This window comes from Papio anubis, chromosome 9 (genome assembly GCF_008728515.1).
Source record: "Papio anubis isolate 15944 chromosome 9, Panubis1.0, whole genome shotgun sequence".
In the NCBI taxonomy this organism is placed as follows: domain Eukaryota; kingdom Metazoa; phylum Chordata; class Mammalia; order Primates; family Cercopithecidae; genus Papio; species Papio anubis.
In genome coordinates, this window is record NC_044984.1 from 113,614,422 (window position 1) to 113,633,629 (window position 19,208).

At 44.8% G+C, this 19,208-nt stretch overlaps 1 long non-coding RNA gene across 1 annotated transcript; it reads right to left on the reverse strand.

Moving 5' to 3' along the window:
• Nucleotides 1-317: 317 nt before the first annotated feature.
• Nucleotides 318-16,527, reverse strand: LOC103876110. Its single transcript, XR_002515887.2, has 2 exons — nucleotides 16,107-16,527; nucleotides 318-629 (listed from the first exon to the last, which is right to left on the reverse strand). It is a non-coding gene; the product is annotated as an uncharacterized LOC103876110 (long non-coding RNA).
• Between the last annotated feature and the right edge of the window lie 2,681 nt (nucleotides 16,528-19,208).

A 19,208-nucleotide genomic window follows, 5' to 3' on the forward strand; every position in this document is an offset into this window, starting at 1 on the left:
ACCAATGCCAAACTGTGACACTACTGGTCAAGAGAGCCCTTATCTGCCCTCACCTCTCCTCCCTCTGCTCCCTTGGGCCTTTGGCTAGCAATCAGAGCAAAGGTGAGGACCCAGGGAAGCCAACGACAACCCCCTCCCCCAACATCTGAGCTGACAGAGGGGCGACCAGGGCTACTGCTAACCCACACTGATACTACTTCTTTGTTTGAACTAGAAAAAAAAGTACCCACTCCAAGAACTTTACCTCCATTTGTCTGAAGTTTGTCATTATATAATCTATTTGTTGTCTATTACTGCATAACATATTTCCCCAAAACTTGGTAGTTTAAAACATTTATTATCTGACAGTTTCTGTGGGTCAGGAATCCAGGCACAGCTGAGCTGAGTCCACTGGCTCAGGATCTCTCACCAGGTTGCAATCAAGGTATCGTCAGGGCTGCAGTCTCAGCTGAAGGTTTGAATGGGGAATAATCCTCTTCCAAGCTCATGCAAGTGGTTGTTGGAAAGATTCAATCACTCTAGGGCTGTTGGCCAGTGGTCATGCTCCCAGTTCCTTAACATGTGGGTCTCTCCACAGGGTAATTCACAACAAGGCAGCTTGTTTCTTCAGAATAAGCAGGAGAGAAAAGCTGGAGAGAGGTAGTGCCAGATAAAAGATAGTCTTTTATAATCTAATATTGGAAGTGACATTCCATCATTTTTACTATTCTATTCATCAGAACAAAATCACTAGGTCCAGCCCCAAGGGGACGTGATTACGCAGGATGTGAATACCAGGAGTAGAAGATAATTAGGGGGTTATCACAGAAGTTTATCTACCAGTATAATAAAATATACTGATTTTATTAAAACAACAGGCCACTGCCATCAGCCAAAGAATTGTTATAATAAATACATAGATTGACAATGTATATGACATAAACAATACCCACTAGACTTATGTACTATACAACATGCGAATTATATAAGATTGTGGAGGAAAGATGCTTTAAATCTTTTTCAAACTTTTATTGTACACATTTTCAAGCATTTGTAAAAGTAGGGGATAGGATAACAAAAAATAATAAGATAAACATGATCGTTCTTTTTTCACCTATACCCCAACCCTTTACCCCCAAACCACCAGTTTTTGAAAAGCAAATCTCAGACACATTACTTCATCTTTAATAATTCAGTGTAAATATCCACATATCATATGTACCATTATTCAATTAAGTACACCTTAATTTCATCTAGTATTCAGTTACTGTTCAAATTTCTCCAATTATTTCAGAAATGTCTTTTGTTAAAAAAAAAGTTGGTTTGCTTGAAAGAAGGTTTAACTTTAAATGAAACTCGGAGTTTTAACCATTACTTAAGAGCAGGCATTTTAATTACTGACACAGAACTATTCTGTGAGAAAAATGACTTCAAGACATTTTATTATCCAGGAATAGCCAGCAAAGTGATGGGGGCTCCTCAAAATTTTACCCATGGGCACAGATAGCTTCGGCTCACCAGGGCCTTGCCAATGGACAGTGGAGAAAACAGTGAGGGTATCTTCTCACACTCTACAGAATCCCGCTTATTCGCCAGGTGAGTGACACACAGGCTATCTCTAAGCCTCACTACAGTACTTCAGGCAGGTGTTATAATCCTCATTTTAACAGATGAAAAACTTAAACACAGGAGAATTAACTCACCTAAAGTCACACAGCTGTTATTAGGTACAGCCTATATTCCAACTCAGGTCGGTCTGACCTCCCCAAGGGGCTCTGGAAGTCACCTACCAAGTAACACTGTCATAGTCTCAGGGCGTTAAGACACTGTGAAAGCCTTTTTTACAGTTGTGACAGATGTTAGCAGAACCAAACCACGTCTTCTATTCATTTTTGTTTCCTTGGACTTGACGCAGAACTGGGCACACAGTACGTGCCGAATAAATATAAAGCCTTGAAGCTACCATAGCACAGAACCTTATTCAAAGAAACCTCCATTCTGGCAGCCAGACAGTCAGTCTGAAAAGCAATTTCCGCCTGCTGCCCCATCTACCATCAGCTTTATCTCAACTTGTTTTCTTGACAATAGCGGCAGGGGTAGAATCAGCTGCAGAGGTTGGGAGCAAGATAGATTCAGGCCCACATTATAGGAACTCACCCGAGAATATTCAATTTCATTGAAACTAGAAACTAGATATTGAGAAGAGTCTGGTGGAGAAGTTCACAGCATTGTTACTTTTGATGGGACAGCTTTGGCCAATAAACTGGATTCTTTCATTCCATGAATCCCTCTCAAAAGTCATTACCTGTGTCTGAAACTGTCCGTACTCCCCACCCATGTCTCTTTGCCTGACAAACTCCTAATCCTTCAGAGCTCAACAGAAATCTCATTTGCTCAGCCAAGGCTTCTCTGCCTTCCTGGATGAAGTTCCATCCTTCTCATATGTGTACTTATCATGTATTCAGTCCTGTTTCCCCTGGAATGACATGCCAGATAAGGAAAAGATTGCAACTGTCTTGTACCTGGAACATAGTAGGCATTCAATAAATATTTGTTGACCAATTGATTTAAAAAAAAAAAAAAAAAAACAAGTTTAAAACTGCAATTACAGCCAGGTGCAGTGGCTCATGCCTATAATCCCAGCACTTTGGGAGGCTGAGGTGGGTGGATCATGACACCAGGAGTTCAAGACCAGCCTGACTAACACGGTGAAACCCTGTCTCTACTAAACATACAAAAATTAGGTGGCCATGGTGGTGCGTGCCTGTAATCCCAGCTACTCAGGAGGCTAAGGTAGGAGAATCGCTTGAACCTGGGAGGCAGAAGATGCAGTGAGCCGAGATTGCACCACTGCACTCCAGCCTGGGCGACAGAACAAGACTCTGTCTAAAAAAGAAAAAAAAAAAAAAAACTGCAATTGCTGAAGTCTCTTAAAAAATATCACAGAGCACAGAGGCATTCCATTCATACAATAGAGCAAAGCTTGAAATACACTTCCATCTCATTGTGTTCCCCACAAAACGCTCCAGTACATTCTTCTCTTCTCTTTTATAAACTCCCTAAAATCTCCAAATCTAGCCATGCCCCCTGGCTTGTGTTCCCTAGTCTTCTCTTCCCATGCAGCAGTTTCTCCTATGAATCGACTGAGCCTTTCTATCTCTTTTGAGTTTTCACATTTATCCATCATCCAGATTCTAGAAAGCAAAGAAAGCCTTGAAACTGACTCAATAATCTTCCCTCCTTGGAAAGTGAGACAGGACCGTAAACTCCTAAAGGCATGGATTTATGCCCATTTTTGTTCCCTGCTGTGTTCTCAGTCTTTAACTGATGCTCAGCCAAGATTTACTAGTCGAACAATATAGTTCTCTTAAGCTTATCATATATTTTTGTTGTTGACGATGAATAAGCAACAAGAGGTGTTGCCCGAGTGAAAGGAGGAAAGGAAAAGTTTAATAAGGAATAGATTCTCTATTTGGAAGTCTAAGATGGGAAGTCTGCCTGAAGAACCATACCAAGTGGAACACAGCCCCTGGTCATTCTCAGACTAGACCAGCCTCTGTGTGCTGCTGAATCAGCAGAAAACAGCACGGGGGACATGAACGAGGTACAGCTCGGCAGCGTGGCAGCAATTTGGCTGACAATTTCCTTCTATGTTTCAGCATAATTGAATTAGCATCCATGGAGACTGTCTCCCAGACATCGGCAAATGCAATACTGTGGAGCAGGCACCGCAATTCATCTGGCATTATGAGGCACTGAATTGCCATCCAACCCCGCACCTCTCCTTGTTGCTTTGTGTGTGCTCATTAGAGAAAATTAGGTGGATGCGACAAGCCTGGGAACAATTAAAATCTTCCCACTTAGCCAATTCCCAGCAGTGGTGTCCAAGTTCTCCCGATATGCACTCGGCTTGCTCGGCTAGTATGCGCAACTTCCTGGATGTGCTTTCAAATTTTAAGCAATGGATAAAAATTCATTTTGCTCCAGCTGAGGATAGGAATTGTTAGGGCACAGAGGGACAGCCATGATATGAACCAACCAGAACATCATCCATAGTGGATAGCATCGAGATCAGGAGTCCTGGAACTCAGTCCAACTAGGAAGAGCATTTGTCAAGACAAGTCTAGGGCAGTGGAGCTGGGTGGTGAGTCAAAGTCAAGGGCCAGGGAGACAGCATCCAGCGTTGCATCCAGAGGCCTAACAGAAACTAGACGTTGCGGGTATCAAAAGCAGGATGCAGTAGAGAGTGAGGAATAGCATTGAGCACGTGATTCAGAACCAAGGTTCTGAACATCAAGAAAGTGCTAGATTAAACAGAGGCTATGGGTGGCCAGTTAAAGAATTGTATTCTGCTGACTGGAATGGCTTACAGCTGCTGGGGAGCAGAGTGGTGTGAGGAAAAGAGTATATTTTTGGAGTCATATGGATCTTCTGCTTCCTCAGTGGAGAAAGAAAGAAACCCATTTTGCAAAGTTAGGAAAGGATTAGAGATGGGCTAGGAATAAAGGTATTATCTGAATAACAGGGCTTTGTCTTAGTTTGAGTTCCACCAGAAAGGGATTGTATTCATCCATTCTCACACTGCTATGAAGAAATACCCAAGACTGGGTAATTTATAAAGGAAAGAGGTTTAATTGACTCACAGTTCCTCATGACTGGAAAGGCCTCAGGGGAATTACAATCATGGTGGAAGGTGAAACAGGCATGTCTTACATGGCGGCAGGTAAGAGAAGTGAGTGCTGAGCAAAGGGGGAAGCCCCTTACAAAACCATCAGATCTTGTGAGAACTCACCCACTACCATGAGAACAGTATGAGGGTAACCACCTCCATGATGCAATTACCTCCCACCAGTTCCCTCCTATATGGGAACTACAATTCAAGATGAGATTTGGGTGGGGACACAGCCAGAACATATCAGGGACCCTGAGATCAGGATGTCAGTAAAGTACTTTATTTGGGAAGTGATGGGAGGGGAGTGGGATGTATTAGTCTGTTTTCACGCTGCTGATAAAGACATACCCGAGACTGGGAAGAAAAATAGGTTTAATGGAATCATAGTTCCACGTGGCTGGGGAGGCCTCACAATCATGGCAGAAGGCCAAAGGCACTTCTTACATGGTGGCAGCAAGAGAAAATGAGGCAGAACTGAAAGCAGAAACACCTTATAAAACCATCAGTTCTCATGAGACTTATCCCCTACCATGAGAACAGTATGAAGGAAACTGTCCCCGTGATTCAATTGTCTCCCACCAGGTCTGTCCCACAACACATGGGAATTATGAGAGTACAATTCAAGATGAGATCTGGGTGGGGACACAGAGCCAAACCATATAATGGGGGAAAAGAGTCAGAGAAGAGAAAAAAACAATAAAAGGTTTTTAAAATCAAGCCAAATACCATTTTGATGGGCATCAAAAATAACTTCCTAGGGACTCTGAAAAGCATGCAGAATACATGCCTCAATGTTCTTCCAACTCAGCAGTGAGGGATCTGGGAGCTTTATATACCAACTCCCATCAGTCATTGGCTGATGGCTTCTCCCGGAGGATGTTAATTCCCTGGCACTTCTGGTCTCCTTGGGAATGGGCAGACTGGTCTTCCTCATCTTCAGAGAAAGCCCCCAAGCGCAGAGATGGCGATACTGAGAGATGACAGTTGGCCTTTCAGGGTTGCTATGATAAATTCTGATGGGGCACTGACCACTTCTACTGCCAGTTTTGGGAAAGAACATGGCACAGAACTCCATCAATTCTATCTAAAAAATCTCCCTTCCAATTTTCTCCCCTCTCCACGCTTCAACATGGAGTCTCTTATGCCCTCAAATTAGAGGAAAGGCTAAAGGGACATGAAACAAGTTCTGGCCACCTCCTTTGCTGGTCATGTTGAGAGTCTTGGACCTCACTTTGGAGCATTGGATGAGTTGGCACTTACTGTTTTGTTCTTGGCTTTCTTAGAGCAGGGGTCCCCAAGCCCTAGGCCACAGCCTATTAGGAACAGGGACACACAGCAGGAGGTGGGCAGGCAGAGAGCGAGCAAAGCTTTATCTATATTTACAGCTGCTCCACATCCCTCTCATCACTGCCTGAGCGCTGCCTCCTGTCAGCTCAGCGCAGCATCCGATTCTCATAGGCACACAACCCCTATTGTGAACTGCGCATGCGAGGGACCTAGGTTGCACGCTCCTTATGAGAATCCAGTGCCAGATGATCTGTCACTGTCTCCCATCACCCCCAGATCAGACCGTCTAGTTGTAGGAAAACAAACTCAGGGCTCCCACGGGCTCTACAGTATGGTGAGTCATATAATTATTTCATTATATATTAAAATGTAATGATAGAAATAAAGTGCACAATAAATGTCATGTGCTTGAATCATCCCAAAACCATCCCCCGACCGGGTCTGTGGAAAAACTGTCTTCCACAAAGCCAGTCCCTGGCGCCAAAAAGTTTGGGGATGGCTGTCTTACAGGACTCAGTCCAAACTGAGACAATGTGTCCCATTTGAACACCAGCAGAAGTGGTCAGTGCCCCATCAGGATTCACCATATCAATGCAGAAAGGCCAACTGTCATCTCTCAGGGGACAGCAGGGGTGGACTCCTCCCACCTGAAGCCTGATGAAAGGGACTTTGCAGAGAGGCCTTGGAGAGCTTGATTTCTGTCCCCTAATGATTGGGGAACCCTGTGGACTGGAGTCTGACTTGCACCTGAGAAATTCAAGGGGCCCAGGGATAGCTGAAGAGGGCTTCAATCTGGCAAGCAGCCGCACTTCCACCAAAGGCCAGTGTTTTCTGTGGGGGGCAGGAGATAGAGAGAGAGTGTGTACAAGCAAGCTGACCTAGGGATATTTGAAAGATGTTTTGCCTGATCTTCGCAGGCATGATGAGCCTCTGTAAAGGGGATGTCATGCATGACTGGACAGCTGGAATGTGAAGCTCGTGCAGCTCCAGTGCGGAGAACTACAGGTAAGAGACGTGCATACAGCATCCCTGAAGATGGACGTGTCCTCAGTGCACTGAACAAAAGCTCTCGCTCAAGAGTGTTGCAGACATCCAGCCATGTTCCGCTCTTAGGATGTACATGCCCATGCGGGCTTACAGAAACCTAGAGAAAGGGAAAGGCTTTTTCTAACTTGCACAAGACAGCATCCATTTGCCAAGCTGAGCATACATGAGGCTGTGTCTGATCCCTTTTTTTCTAATCCCTACAAAGATCTTGTGTTTCGAAGCCAATGGAGACAGAGTTCCAAAGTTCACACGAGCTCACCATGAGAGAGTGGCATCCTGCAGGACTCAGCTCACAGCAGCAGTCCCAGCTAAGCCAGACCTTTTTCTACCCCTTGTCTCTTCCCACTGTGCCCTCACCAACCTTAAAGGGGCAAGGGCAGCCTGGCTGGGGAAGAGATGGGAGGGCAAAATTACCACTCTCTTAGAGAAAACTCACAAAGCTGACGGTATCCATTTCCCACTGCAGCTTCTGCCTGCAGCAAGTCTGAGCAAATGAAGTCAGAGGCGTGACCCTGTGCTGGACTGGACACATTAATCACTGAACTAAAGTGGTGTGGGGGACCACAGATGCCAATGACATTTTTATTACCTACAAATAACAAATTTGTAGCAAAGGGGCCTGGCTGACATTCATTCAGAGGCAGAGGGGACTGGTCCTGGGATTACACAATAGGGGAGGGGGCAACAAAAGTAGCTTTATGATTGTATCCTACATCTCTGCTCTTTCAATATACGGGCTATTTAGAGAAGACATCCAATAGGCATTGTACATGGAAAGCCTCCAAAAGGCACTCACTAAGTGGTTGCTCTTGTTATTATGAGCTGCTTGTGCAGGTGAAGGTTAAACCAGACTTTCAGAGCTAAATGCCAAGAGGGTTGCTCTTGGTTATCAGCCCTGGGCTGGACAGGCCAGGAGGAGGAAATGAGTGGCTGGGAGCAAGGTCTACATACCAGAGTGGAGCATGAGGGGCCCTCCACAGCACCACTGCTGGGTCGTCAGCCACAGGAAAACTGCACATGTTGTGATCATGATGCTGGCTCCTGGAAGAGCATCTTTCTTGTCCCCGTTGGACGGCAATTCGAGGGACAGATTTGCTAATTTGTCTTTCTGAAGCTAAACATCACGGTGGGTTGGGGAGGGAAGTTGGGGTGAGAGTCAAGACTGTCTGCCGCCTGCACCAGCATCATCATGCAAAGAGGACTGCTCACCCAGAGCTCAGGTCCCAGGCACAGTACGGACACAGGTAGAGCTTCTGTTCCTCCGGGGTTTAAGGAAAGTGCCCTGGGACGCCTCATGCAGATGCCAGAAAAATAAAGTCAGAACTAAGACGAAGGGATACCCACACACAACCTATGCATTCACTGGTTTCTTTCTTTACCCAAGGGCAATGGAGATGAGCTGTTTTATTTATACCTGATACACACTTCAATAGGGAACTCTTTAGCTGAGCTAGCTCCTTTTTCTGTAAAACACAGAACTCCTTGAGGGCAGGGACTGTGTCTCAACTCATCTTTGACTCCCTAGGACCTAACCCAAGGCCTGGGTAATACAACAGAAGGTGAGTGGGCTTTAAACTCATATAAATTAGGGTTTGAATTGCAACTCTGTCACTTACTAACCTGTGACCTCAGGCAGGTCACCTCACCTCTCTGAAGTTCAATTTCCTCATCTGAAACACGGAAATAAAAATACCTACCTTCAAGTTTTGGAGAAGCAGAACTAAATTTAAATTTAATATGCTGATTATGGTAACTGGCCCCCAGAAAAATAGTAATTATCACCATCATCATCATCATCATTATTTTCCTTTAACATCCTCTCAGTTCCTCAGTTATGTTCAGACGGCTCTGGTTCTCTTACTGAATTTACTGCAAACATTGCCAGATCATTTATACACTGAAGACATCTCCCAATGTTGGCACGAATCCTTAGTTACACAGTCTGTAAACATAGTCAGAGCTAAAAATACTTTTTCATTATCGGATAAGAAGATTCCTTTCTTTTCCTTTCTGCTGTCTCCTCATGCTCTAGCTCTGCCCCAAGTGGGTCCTGAGAAAAGTAATCTTGTGTGACATGTGAGCTTTGTATCTAAAATCAAATTTGGCATCCCAGTTCCCAATAGGGCAAGTGTAGCATTTTCACACATTTCCAAAACGTCAAAGAGAATAGCTGCCCCTTTTGTTTCATGCCAGTTTCCTCCAAATCAGTTTTCTACTCATTAATTTATCTGAGATTCAGTTGCTCAATCTGTAAAATGGATCCGTAAAGTGATCTAAAAACACTGTCTTCACACGTAGGAATGCTCTGAAGATGGATGAGTGGCCAGAGAACTCAGCTTACTTACATGGCCACTTTCATCAATCCCCACTGTACCAGTGAAGGAAATCAGTGGGCCTGTCCTTCCCAGCTGCTGGTCAACATTATGTCCAGGCTGAGCTTGATCAGATTTGCTCTGCTGAGCCGAAGGAAGCGACTCTATGACACTTTTCATGAATTCTGATCAAATGCCCCACCCAGGGTAGCTACGGAGTCCTGCTGTGTTTTTCCTGTTTAACCCTTTTGGAACTCTGTAAGTTACAGAAGACATAGGAGAGAGGAGAGTGTTTTGGGGGGAATGGAGGGACCCGTCGCAGGGCTTGTGAGTGGCCATAGTTAGAGACAAGGCTGAAAGGAAGCAAGACAGGACGGTGAGGGTGAAGAAACTGCAAGTAGAGGTGTCTAAATATCATGCCTTAGGCATCAGGACTGGGGCAGGAATCAGAACAGAAAAGCGTATCTTTCTCTTTTCTGACTCCATCAAGTCACCACACATGGAAAACTGGATTTCTTGTGTGGAAAGTCCCCAAAAAAGGAAAAAGGAGAGGTGAGCAGGAACAACCATTGCAGATATCACTTACTGAGCACTGTGCTAGGCGCCTTACATAGAGTCTATATTTAATCCTCCCGATAACCCAAGAGGTTGGTAGTATCATTATGCTTTTCATACCGAGATGGTAACTGACCCAGAGAAGTGCCTTCCTCGACATTCCCCAGCTCGCTCTATCTGCCAGGCCTTTAATGTTTCCATCATTCATTCAATCTTCAGCCATCATCGACTGAGTGTTAGACTCTGTGCCAGGCACTAGAAGGGTTCCAATCAGGTAAGCAGAGAGAAGAGAGGAAAAGAATTTCAGACAAAGGGTAAAGGGGTGAAGACAGCACAAAGCCAGAACGCAGGAGAGTTTTGGAATTCAGAGCGTGCTTAGAATGCCAGGGAAGCAAGTGGGTCAGGCCCACCTAGGAGGTTCCTCAGGGAAATCATCCCCATAGTCCCACCTCCTCCCCAGTTCCCCAGTTCCAGTGTCACTGCAACAAGAGAAGCCTGTGGGGTTATGGAGCAATTTTTGTTTTTTTCCAAAGTCCCAGGAACAATGGTGCCAGCAGTCAATCAGTCAATGCCCAAGTCAATCAGAAACAGAGCCACAGTCCCTGGAAGGAACAGGTGTCACCTAATCCCACCAGGAAGATATGTCTCCCTGAATCATGGTTTTCCAGAAACAGCCAGTAACACTTACCGAGCAATTTACCTCGTCCCGAGCTCTCATAGGCATTTCACATACATGAGCCCGTTTAACCTTCACTCTATGAGGTAAATAGGTTAATGATCCCCCATTTCACAGATGAGCTAAATGAGGTTTGGGACTTGGAAGTTGCATAGTCAAGATTCAAATCCAGATTTATCAAACTCCGAAGGCTTTTTCTGAACCCCTGTGCCATGCCATCCCTCCTACCATCTTGCAACTGTGAGCTCACCCCACTTCTCAGGTTGGCCTACTCCTAAGAGCGCTATCGCAGGAAAAGCAGCATAGTAGCTCTGCCCCTTATGAGCTAGGTGATCTTGGGCAAGTGACTTCATCTCCCGGAGCCTCAGTCTCCTCATCTGTGCAATAGGAACTATATCCGAGAGTTCTTGGGGGCCCTTTACACAGGACTTTGTCATAGGAAATGGGCACACTGGAGATGATCCATCCCTCTTAGGAGTCTCCTACACCATCCTCACTGTTCCATTGGCAAAACAAAGCCGAGCAGACCCTGGAATGGTGAAGAAAAGGCCACAGCTATTTGCAACAACCAGTCACTGAGACCTAGCAGCCAAGATAGGATTTTGCTCATCCTTTTTTTTCCCAGAAGGCTGGTCCCATGATGATAGGTATTCGATTAATATTTCTTCTGAAAACATACACACACAAATGCACACATACAAACACACACACAGCGGAAAGGAAAGACATCAGCATGTTCTCCAGTTCCCCAGTTCCCCATGTTCTCCCTGGTTATCTCCAAGCTGTGGAAACTTTATCTTTCTGTTTGCTTATCTGAATTTTCTGATTTTTCTATGTTGAGCATGTATTACTTGTGGCACTGAGATCTTGAAAGACACACATCTCACTATAGATTACCTCTGGGAAATGAAAATGGGAAAAATTAATTAGGAGGACTTTTTTAAAGCTTTGTGTTCATTCTTCATTTTTGTGTTACTTTTGAAATTTTTTACACTCTCCTTTTAGTTCAAATTTATTTTCTTCTTTTTCTATTCCACCAAAAAGTCTTCCTCTGGATGGAATATTCACCAACACCCTCTCCCCAGCCCCAAAAGATTACGAGGAAGTGGAGTCCAGCTAATCTTTTCCTGTGTCTTTGGGAATTTGCTTGCTGTCTGACCCAGACGCTCTACACATGCTCATAAAAACCTTCTGCCAAACTTCATTAGCCATTTAGGCTGCTGTGGTGCTATTCTGAGTACCTTATCTTCTGGCATTAATTTAAAGCAACATTGTCTCACCTGTGTAGGCATGCTTTCATGAGTTAGAGCCTTAAAAAATGGACTGCAATGGATTTTGTCAAAAATTGCCAAAAATCAAAATGTCTGGTTTCATCTCCTATCTCATTTCCAAATCATTAGTAGCAACTGCCTATAGCACTTAGTAGGAAAGACCCTGAGACCATTCCCAGGTAGAGCAAAAACAATCAAACCGAAAGAAGTTAAAAACACTGGCCAGGCACAGTGGCTCACCTGTAATCCCAGCACTTTGGGAGGCCGAGGCAGGCAGATCACTTAAGATCAGGAGTTCGAGACCAGCCTGGCCAACACGGTGAAATCCCGTCTTTACTAAAGATACAAAAATTAGCAAGGCATGGTGGCTGGTGCCTGTAATCCCAGCTACTCGGGAGGCTGAGGCAGAAGAATCGCTTGAATCGGGAGGCAAAGTTTGCAGTGAGCCAAGATCACGCCACTGCACTCCAGCCTGGGGGACAGAGCGAGACTCCGTCTCAAAAACAAACAAACAAACATACACCATAGCCTTTATGAATTAATGTTTTCTGCTAATGGATTACTGATGTCTGCCATGGCACAAAATCAAGGGCTACTGGCATATCTGATATCCCAAATCTAATGAAACACGTCCTCCTTTCACTCCAAAGAGGCAAACTGGTGGGACTCCCATGTGGTACAGTGTGGCAATAACACAGCTATTATTTGTGGAGTGCCACTTTGATTATTTTATTTTATTTTATTTGAGACGGAGTCTTGCTGTGTCATCCCAGGCTGGAGTGCAGTGGTGCGATCTCGGCTCACTGCAACCTCTGCCTCCTGGGTTCAAATGATTCTCCTGCCTCAGCCTCCCAAGTAGCTTGGATTACAGCCACCTGCCACCAGGCCCAGTTATTTTTTTTTTTTTTTTGTACTGGAGTGCCACTTTGAGCAAAGGATTTTCCATACCTAACACATCTTACAGCAACTCCCCAGTTATCAGGACAGTTTTGGTTACAAGTGTCAGACAGCCAACTCACACTAGCTCAAGCAAAAAGGGTGTGTTTTGGCTCATGTAACTGAGAGGAGAACTGAGTTAGAGCTTAAAAATCACAGGAAGAGCTTTAGGACTGACACCAGTGGCGGGTTCCAGCAGACTTCTCTTTTTCTTATCTCTGTGTGTATTTGCATGCTGATCTCTCATTTCCTCTTTGCTGTGGTTTGAAGGTGACCCCCAAAGTTCACGTGTTGGAAACTTCATCTCAAACGCAACCATGTTGGGAGGTGGGGCCTAACAAGAGGTAATTGGGTCATGAGGGCTCTGGCCTCATGAACGGATTAAGGTTGTTATTTCAAGAGTGGCTTTGTTTTTTTTGGTTTGTTTGGTTTTTATTGTTTTTGTTTCTTGTGATGGAGTCTCGCTCTATCGCCAAGTTGGAGTGCAGTGGTGCAACCTCAGCTCCTTGCAACCTCTGCTTCCCAAGTTCAAGCGATTCTCCTGCCTCAGCCTCCTGAGTACCTGGGACTACAGGTGAGCGCCACCACGCCCGGCTAATTTTTGTATTTTTAGTAGAGACGGGGTTTCACCATGTTGGCCAGGCTGGTCTCGATCTCCTGACCTCGTGATCCACCTGCCTTGGCCTCCCAAAGTACTGGGATTACAGGCGTGAGCCACTGCACCCGGCTGAGAGTGGCTTTATTTTAGCAAGTTCCAGTCCCTCTTGCTCTTGCACTTAATTACCCTTCTTTCATGGGATGACACAGCACAAAGGCCCTCTCCAGATGTAGGCCCCACTACCTTGGACTTCTCAGCCTCCAGAACTGTAAGAAATACATTTCTTTTCTTTATAAATTACCTGGTCTGTGGTATTGTTATAGCAACACAAAACAGATTAAGACACTCATACTACAAACAGGCCTCTCCCATACGAAGAGGAATATGGTTGCTGTTTTCCCAGGCATAGAGTGCTAACTTTTCCCAACATGTGTTTATCAGTCCCAGGGGAAAACTCTGATTGGACTGTTTGGTCGTATGGCCATTCTTTGGGCCAATCACTGTTGTCAGGTAATTTGGTCAGAATTCAGCTATATTCCCATCCTTCTGACCAAGGGGTCTGTGTCTACCAATAAAAGAAAGGTTTGAGAAGCTTAATAGTCATTTAAAAATCAGGGCCACCACGAACAGTTGTGCAGGTTGCATGCTGCACAAGGGCACCAGCTGAGTGGATAAGGAAGGAATAAAATCCTGCCTGTGCCCTGTTTATGGAGCAAGCCATAAACTCTGGCCCCAGGTACATCTGCTACAATTGTTCTAATTCATAACATGGTGTTATGCAGGCTGGCATTAGCCCAAGGAAAAAGCAACAGCTACTGCAAGACACTACAGTTCCTAGGAAGTAAATAATGACTATCCCATTTTTCAGATGAGAAAACAGAGCTCACAGAGGCCAAGTGAATCACCCAAGGCTATACAGGAGTATCTCCTTATTCCCAACGCCCAGCGGATGCCTGAAACCATGGATATTACTGAACCCTGTATATATATATATATTTTTTTCCTATGAAACAAACCTATAATAAAGTTTAGTTTATAAATTTGGCACAGTAAGAGATTAACCACAGTAACTAATAATAAAATAGAACAATTATAACAATGTACCGTAATAAGTTATGTGAATATGGTCTATCCCTCTTCTAAATATCTCACTGTAATGTATTCATCTCTGTTCAGACAGCAGTGGACCACAGGTAACTGAAACTGGGAAAAGTGAAACCGCAGATAAGGGGGAATTACTGTACAGCAGGAAACAGTAGAGTCAGGATTCGAACCCAGATTTGTGTTGCTCCAAAGCCTATGTTTTGCCTATCATAACCCACTCAACAACCTGTAAGAGAAATGGGACCCACCAGGCTCCTAACAGCATGAAGAAGAAGTGAGAGAAGTGGATTCTTGTGCCTCTTCTCTCTGAAAACCCAGTTAACCCCACAGAAACAAACAAGCCACTTAAGAAAGCCAATCCAAGCTCAAGACGAAACACTCCAAAAAAAACCTGTGTTTGCAAACAGCTTGAAAGTCATGGTGTTCCACTTAAAAAGGTAATTTCTTGCTTGGAACAGTGAGAAATTAGATGCAATCTGTTTTGATTTCTTCGTAATTTAGGACACGCTTTAGTGACCAACCTGCACACGTGCCAGCATCCTTCTGTCCTGAGGGTGTGCTGGCTTGGTTTGTGTCTCTGTTCATAAAGGAAGTCTAAATCATCCCACAGGAAAAGTGGCCTAGAATTTCTACCACAGGCATGGAGACAGGCTGAGCAGCCTCTTCCTGGATATTCTTATTAATAAGAATAAGAATAATTACCATTTACTGGGCTTTTACTGTGTGTCAGGTCTGGTGCTGAAAACATTCATCACCACAAAACCTTATTGGGATGGGGTTGGGGGGAAATTTTTTGTACTCAGCATCTGAACACCCTTCCCCTGTAGGAGGAGAATCCCCCACTGGGCAGTTCTTGGTAGGAGCTGGACCTGTCTCCCTCCATAGGCTCAAAAGAGGCCAGAAATCCATGAGCTCCCCATGATCCTTTCAATATATTTTGTTTCTAAAAAATAGACTGTATTGTTTAGAGCGGTTTTAAATTCACAACAAAATTGAGAGGAAGATACAGATTTCCCGTATATCTCCCTCCTCCAACATTCTCCCCCACTGTCAACATCCCCCACCAGCGTGGTCCAATTGTTACAACCAATGAACCTGCATTGACATATCATCACCCAAAGTCCGTAATAACATGTGCCCATCAGTACAGTCTCATACAGAGTCATTTTGCTGCCCTGAAAATCCCACCTACTCATCCCTTCCTCCATCCTAACACCTGACAACCCCTAATCCTTTTATTGTCCCCATCGTTTTGCCTTTTGCAAAATATCACGTCCCTGAAATCATACCATGTGTGGCCTTTTCGGTTGACTTCTTCCTCTTAGCAATGTGCATTTCATTAAGTTTCCTCCACATCTTTTCATGGCTTGATGGCTTATTTCTACATTCTATGTTTGCTTACATTAACCAAAGTCTATTTCTGTTGCTGGCATCCAAGCACCCTGCTACAAAAAAAGTGCTGTTATCCCCATTTTACAGATTAAAAACAACAACAACAACAACAACAACAAACCCTGAGACTCAGAGAGACAAGACTAGGTGGAAGGGTAGAAAAGCTACAAAGGGCAGAGGAAAGCTGCAGGAAAGCATGCAGGCGGCACAATGCAGTTGAGAGAAGTGCAGTTTTGTAGTCAGGAACTCGGATATGAGGGCCGACTTCATCACTTACCCGCCGGGGGGCCTCTGGAAAGTTGCTTAACTTCTCTTCATTTCTTCATCCATAAGGAAATGGGTCTCCATTTCTTCATCCATAAAATTCAGGTTACTGTGCCTGTAACAAGCAATTATTGAGAGTATTAAAAGAAATCAGGTATAGGCCAGGTGTGGTGGCTCACACCCATAATCCCAGCACTTTGGGAGGCCAAGGTGGGCGGATCACTTGAGGCCATGAGTTCGAGACTAGCCTGGCCAACATGGTGAAAACTTGTCTCTACTAAAAATACAAAAATTAGCTGGGCATGGTAGCATGTGCCTGTAGTCCCAGCTACTTAGAAGGCTGAGGCAGGAGAAGAGCTTGAACCTGGGAGGTGGAGGTTGCAGTGAGCCAAGATCTTGCCACTGTACTCCAGCCTGGGAGACAGAGCGAGACCCTGTCTCAAAAAAAAAAAAAAAAAAAAAAGAAGAAGAAAGAAAAAAGAAAAAGAAAGAAATCATGTGTATATTGCACTTAACACAGTGCCTGTCTCAACATGTGTTAGCTGTGGTATCTGTTACTGCTATTATTTGTGTTCATTAACCTAATTCTATCATACCCTGTTATAAACCAGGACTATCTGACCATCTGGAAGGATTCTGTTTGCTCTATTTTGTCCTTTCCTCAACCCCCAGAGCTGCAGGTGAGGGAAAGGAGAGGATGAGTGACCCTTCTGCCTGGAGATTCTTGACATGAGGGGACGTCTGAAACTAGACATTCTGTCTGCTTCTTTCCATATCTCAGGGGAACCCTAGCACAAGCGAGTGGGGACCCGGCCTGTGCTCATTGATTACACTAATGATGATGGATTTCCTCCCCTTTAGCACTTAATCAACAGCTGCCCAGTGTTTTATCACCATTTCCCAGGGCAGAGCAGGCCACCCCAACCCCTACTCACGAGGGCCTTTTCTTTCTTACTCCATGTGACCCAGAACAGAGCCCATTAAAGAACTCACTCATTTCTCCACCCTCCACCCCTTTAATTACAAACAGTGCTGAGAGTTGAATAACACAGAACAAAAGACAGATTTATTTACCCCAGGACATAAACAAGATTATCAGAAACAGGCATTCAGAAGCCCTTAGCTCCTGGGAGAATTTTAATTTGCTGACCCCTGGCTTACAGAAATCTTAGGTCTTTTCACATAATTATAAAACCCCGAGAGTTTTGCCTGCTTGAGTTATTTATTGGCACGCATCCCCAACCCTGCTGCTGGCTCTCATTGGCCAATTACAGGCATCTCCACTGGGACTTTAAAACAGGCTCTTTTGAGACAATGCAGGAAGGCTGAAAGAAATTCTCTTTTCCTTGGTGAAGTTTTCCTACTGGCGGCTTCCTGGAATGATCGAGGTACACAAACAGGAGGGAGAAGGAGGCATGATTACATTGATTAGAACACTTTGGGTTACAAATCACTTAATCCCACATCGAACTGGCATTAAACCAAAAAGGGACTGTATTGTAACTGAAAAGTCCACCATTAAAGTTACCTTCAGACACAGCTCAATTCCGGGCTGTAACCATGTCAGTGGGCTCGGTCTCTCTCTACATCTCTCACCTGTTTGCCTCTAGGTCGCTGGCTTCTTTCTCATGGGAGAAATGGTCTCCAGCCCTCCTAAGCTTCCAACCTATCAGCTCCTAGAATTAAGTCTCATTCGCTCAGCTTTGGTCATGTGCCCATAGGGAACCAATCATTGTGGCTGGAGGAGGAAATATGCTGATTGGCTAGACCTGGGTCATGTGCCCAATTTTTTTCTTTTTTTTTTTTGTTTTTGTTTTTGTTTTTTTGAGATGGAGTCCGGCTCTGTCGCCCAGGCAGGAGTGCAGTGGCAGGATCATGGCTCACTGCAACCTCCGCCTCCAGGGTTCAAGTGATCTTCCCATCTCAGCCTCCCAAATAGCTGTGATTACAGGTGCCTGCACCATCACCCCGGCTAATGTTTTTGTATTTTTAGTAAAGACAGGGTCTCACCAAGTTGGCTAGATTGGTCTGGATCTCCTGACCTCAAGTAATCCGCCCGCTAGGCCTCCCAAAGTGCTGGGATTACAGGCGTGAGCCACCGTGCCCAGCAAGTATACCCTATCTTGTATTTGGGGTGGGACCAATTCTATCTGAACCATATGGGCTAAGGCATCATGGGGTGAGTCCTCAAAGAAAAGTCAGGGTGTGTACCCAGGAAAAGGGAGACAGATGCTGAGCAGATAAAAGCAATGAAATGCTTCGCTTTTATCTATCCATCATAGTATTCCTCTGGGTTCGGGGTTACAGGACACCCCACACTCTTCCTGGAGCAGCTTGGAAGTGGCCACTTTAGCATGTTAGGGGTTAAATTGTTTTCTCCCCCCAAATGTGCAGCTTGACATCGTAACCCACCCACTTCAGAGTGTGACTGTGACGGTTAATTTTCGGTGATGTGTAGGGAAAACTCTTCTCAAACTCAAGCTTAGTTTTTCATCTACTCTCACACCACAACAACCATCAACACAGAAGGCTTCTGTGACCAAATGTGGGGCGGCAGTTTCCCCACATACCAAGCGGCAGACACCGGTTGGGTGTCCTCTAATTCAGTTCTGACACCATCTACCTGGAGATAGTATCGTATCCCACAGGTTGAGGGCTCAGTCCCCAAGACTGCCTCTCTACACACACAAACCAGTTGCAAGTTTGGAACTTCTGGCAGATTGGTTTCAAGTTGGGGTTCCCCAACCCCCACTTTGGATTTGATTAATTTGCTGGAGTGGCTCACAGAACTCAGGGAAACACTTACGTACATTTACCAATGTATTATAAAGGATATTGCAAAGGATTCAGATGAAGAACTGTATAGGGCAAGGTAAGGGTAGGGGTGCAGAACTTCCATGCCCTCCCTGGGCACCGCCGTCTGGGAGTCTTCATGTGTTTGTGAAACCCGAAAATTTGAGACAGGTGCCAGTTAATTTAGAAAGTTTATTTTGCCAAGGTTGAGGACTCACGCCCATGACACAGCCTCAGGAGGTCCTGACGACACGTGCCTAAGGTGGTCAGAGCACAGTTTGGTTTATACATTTTAGGGAGACATGAGACGTCAATCAACATA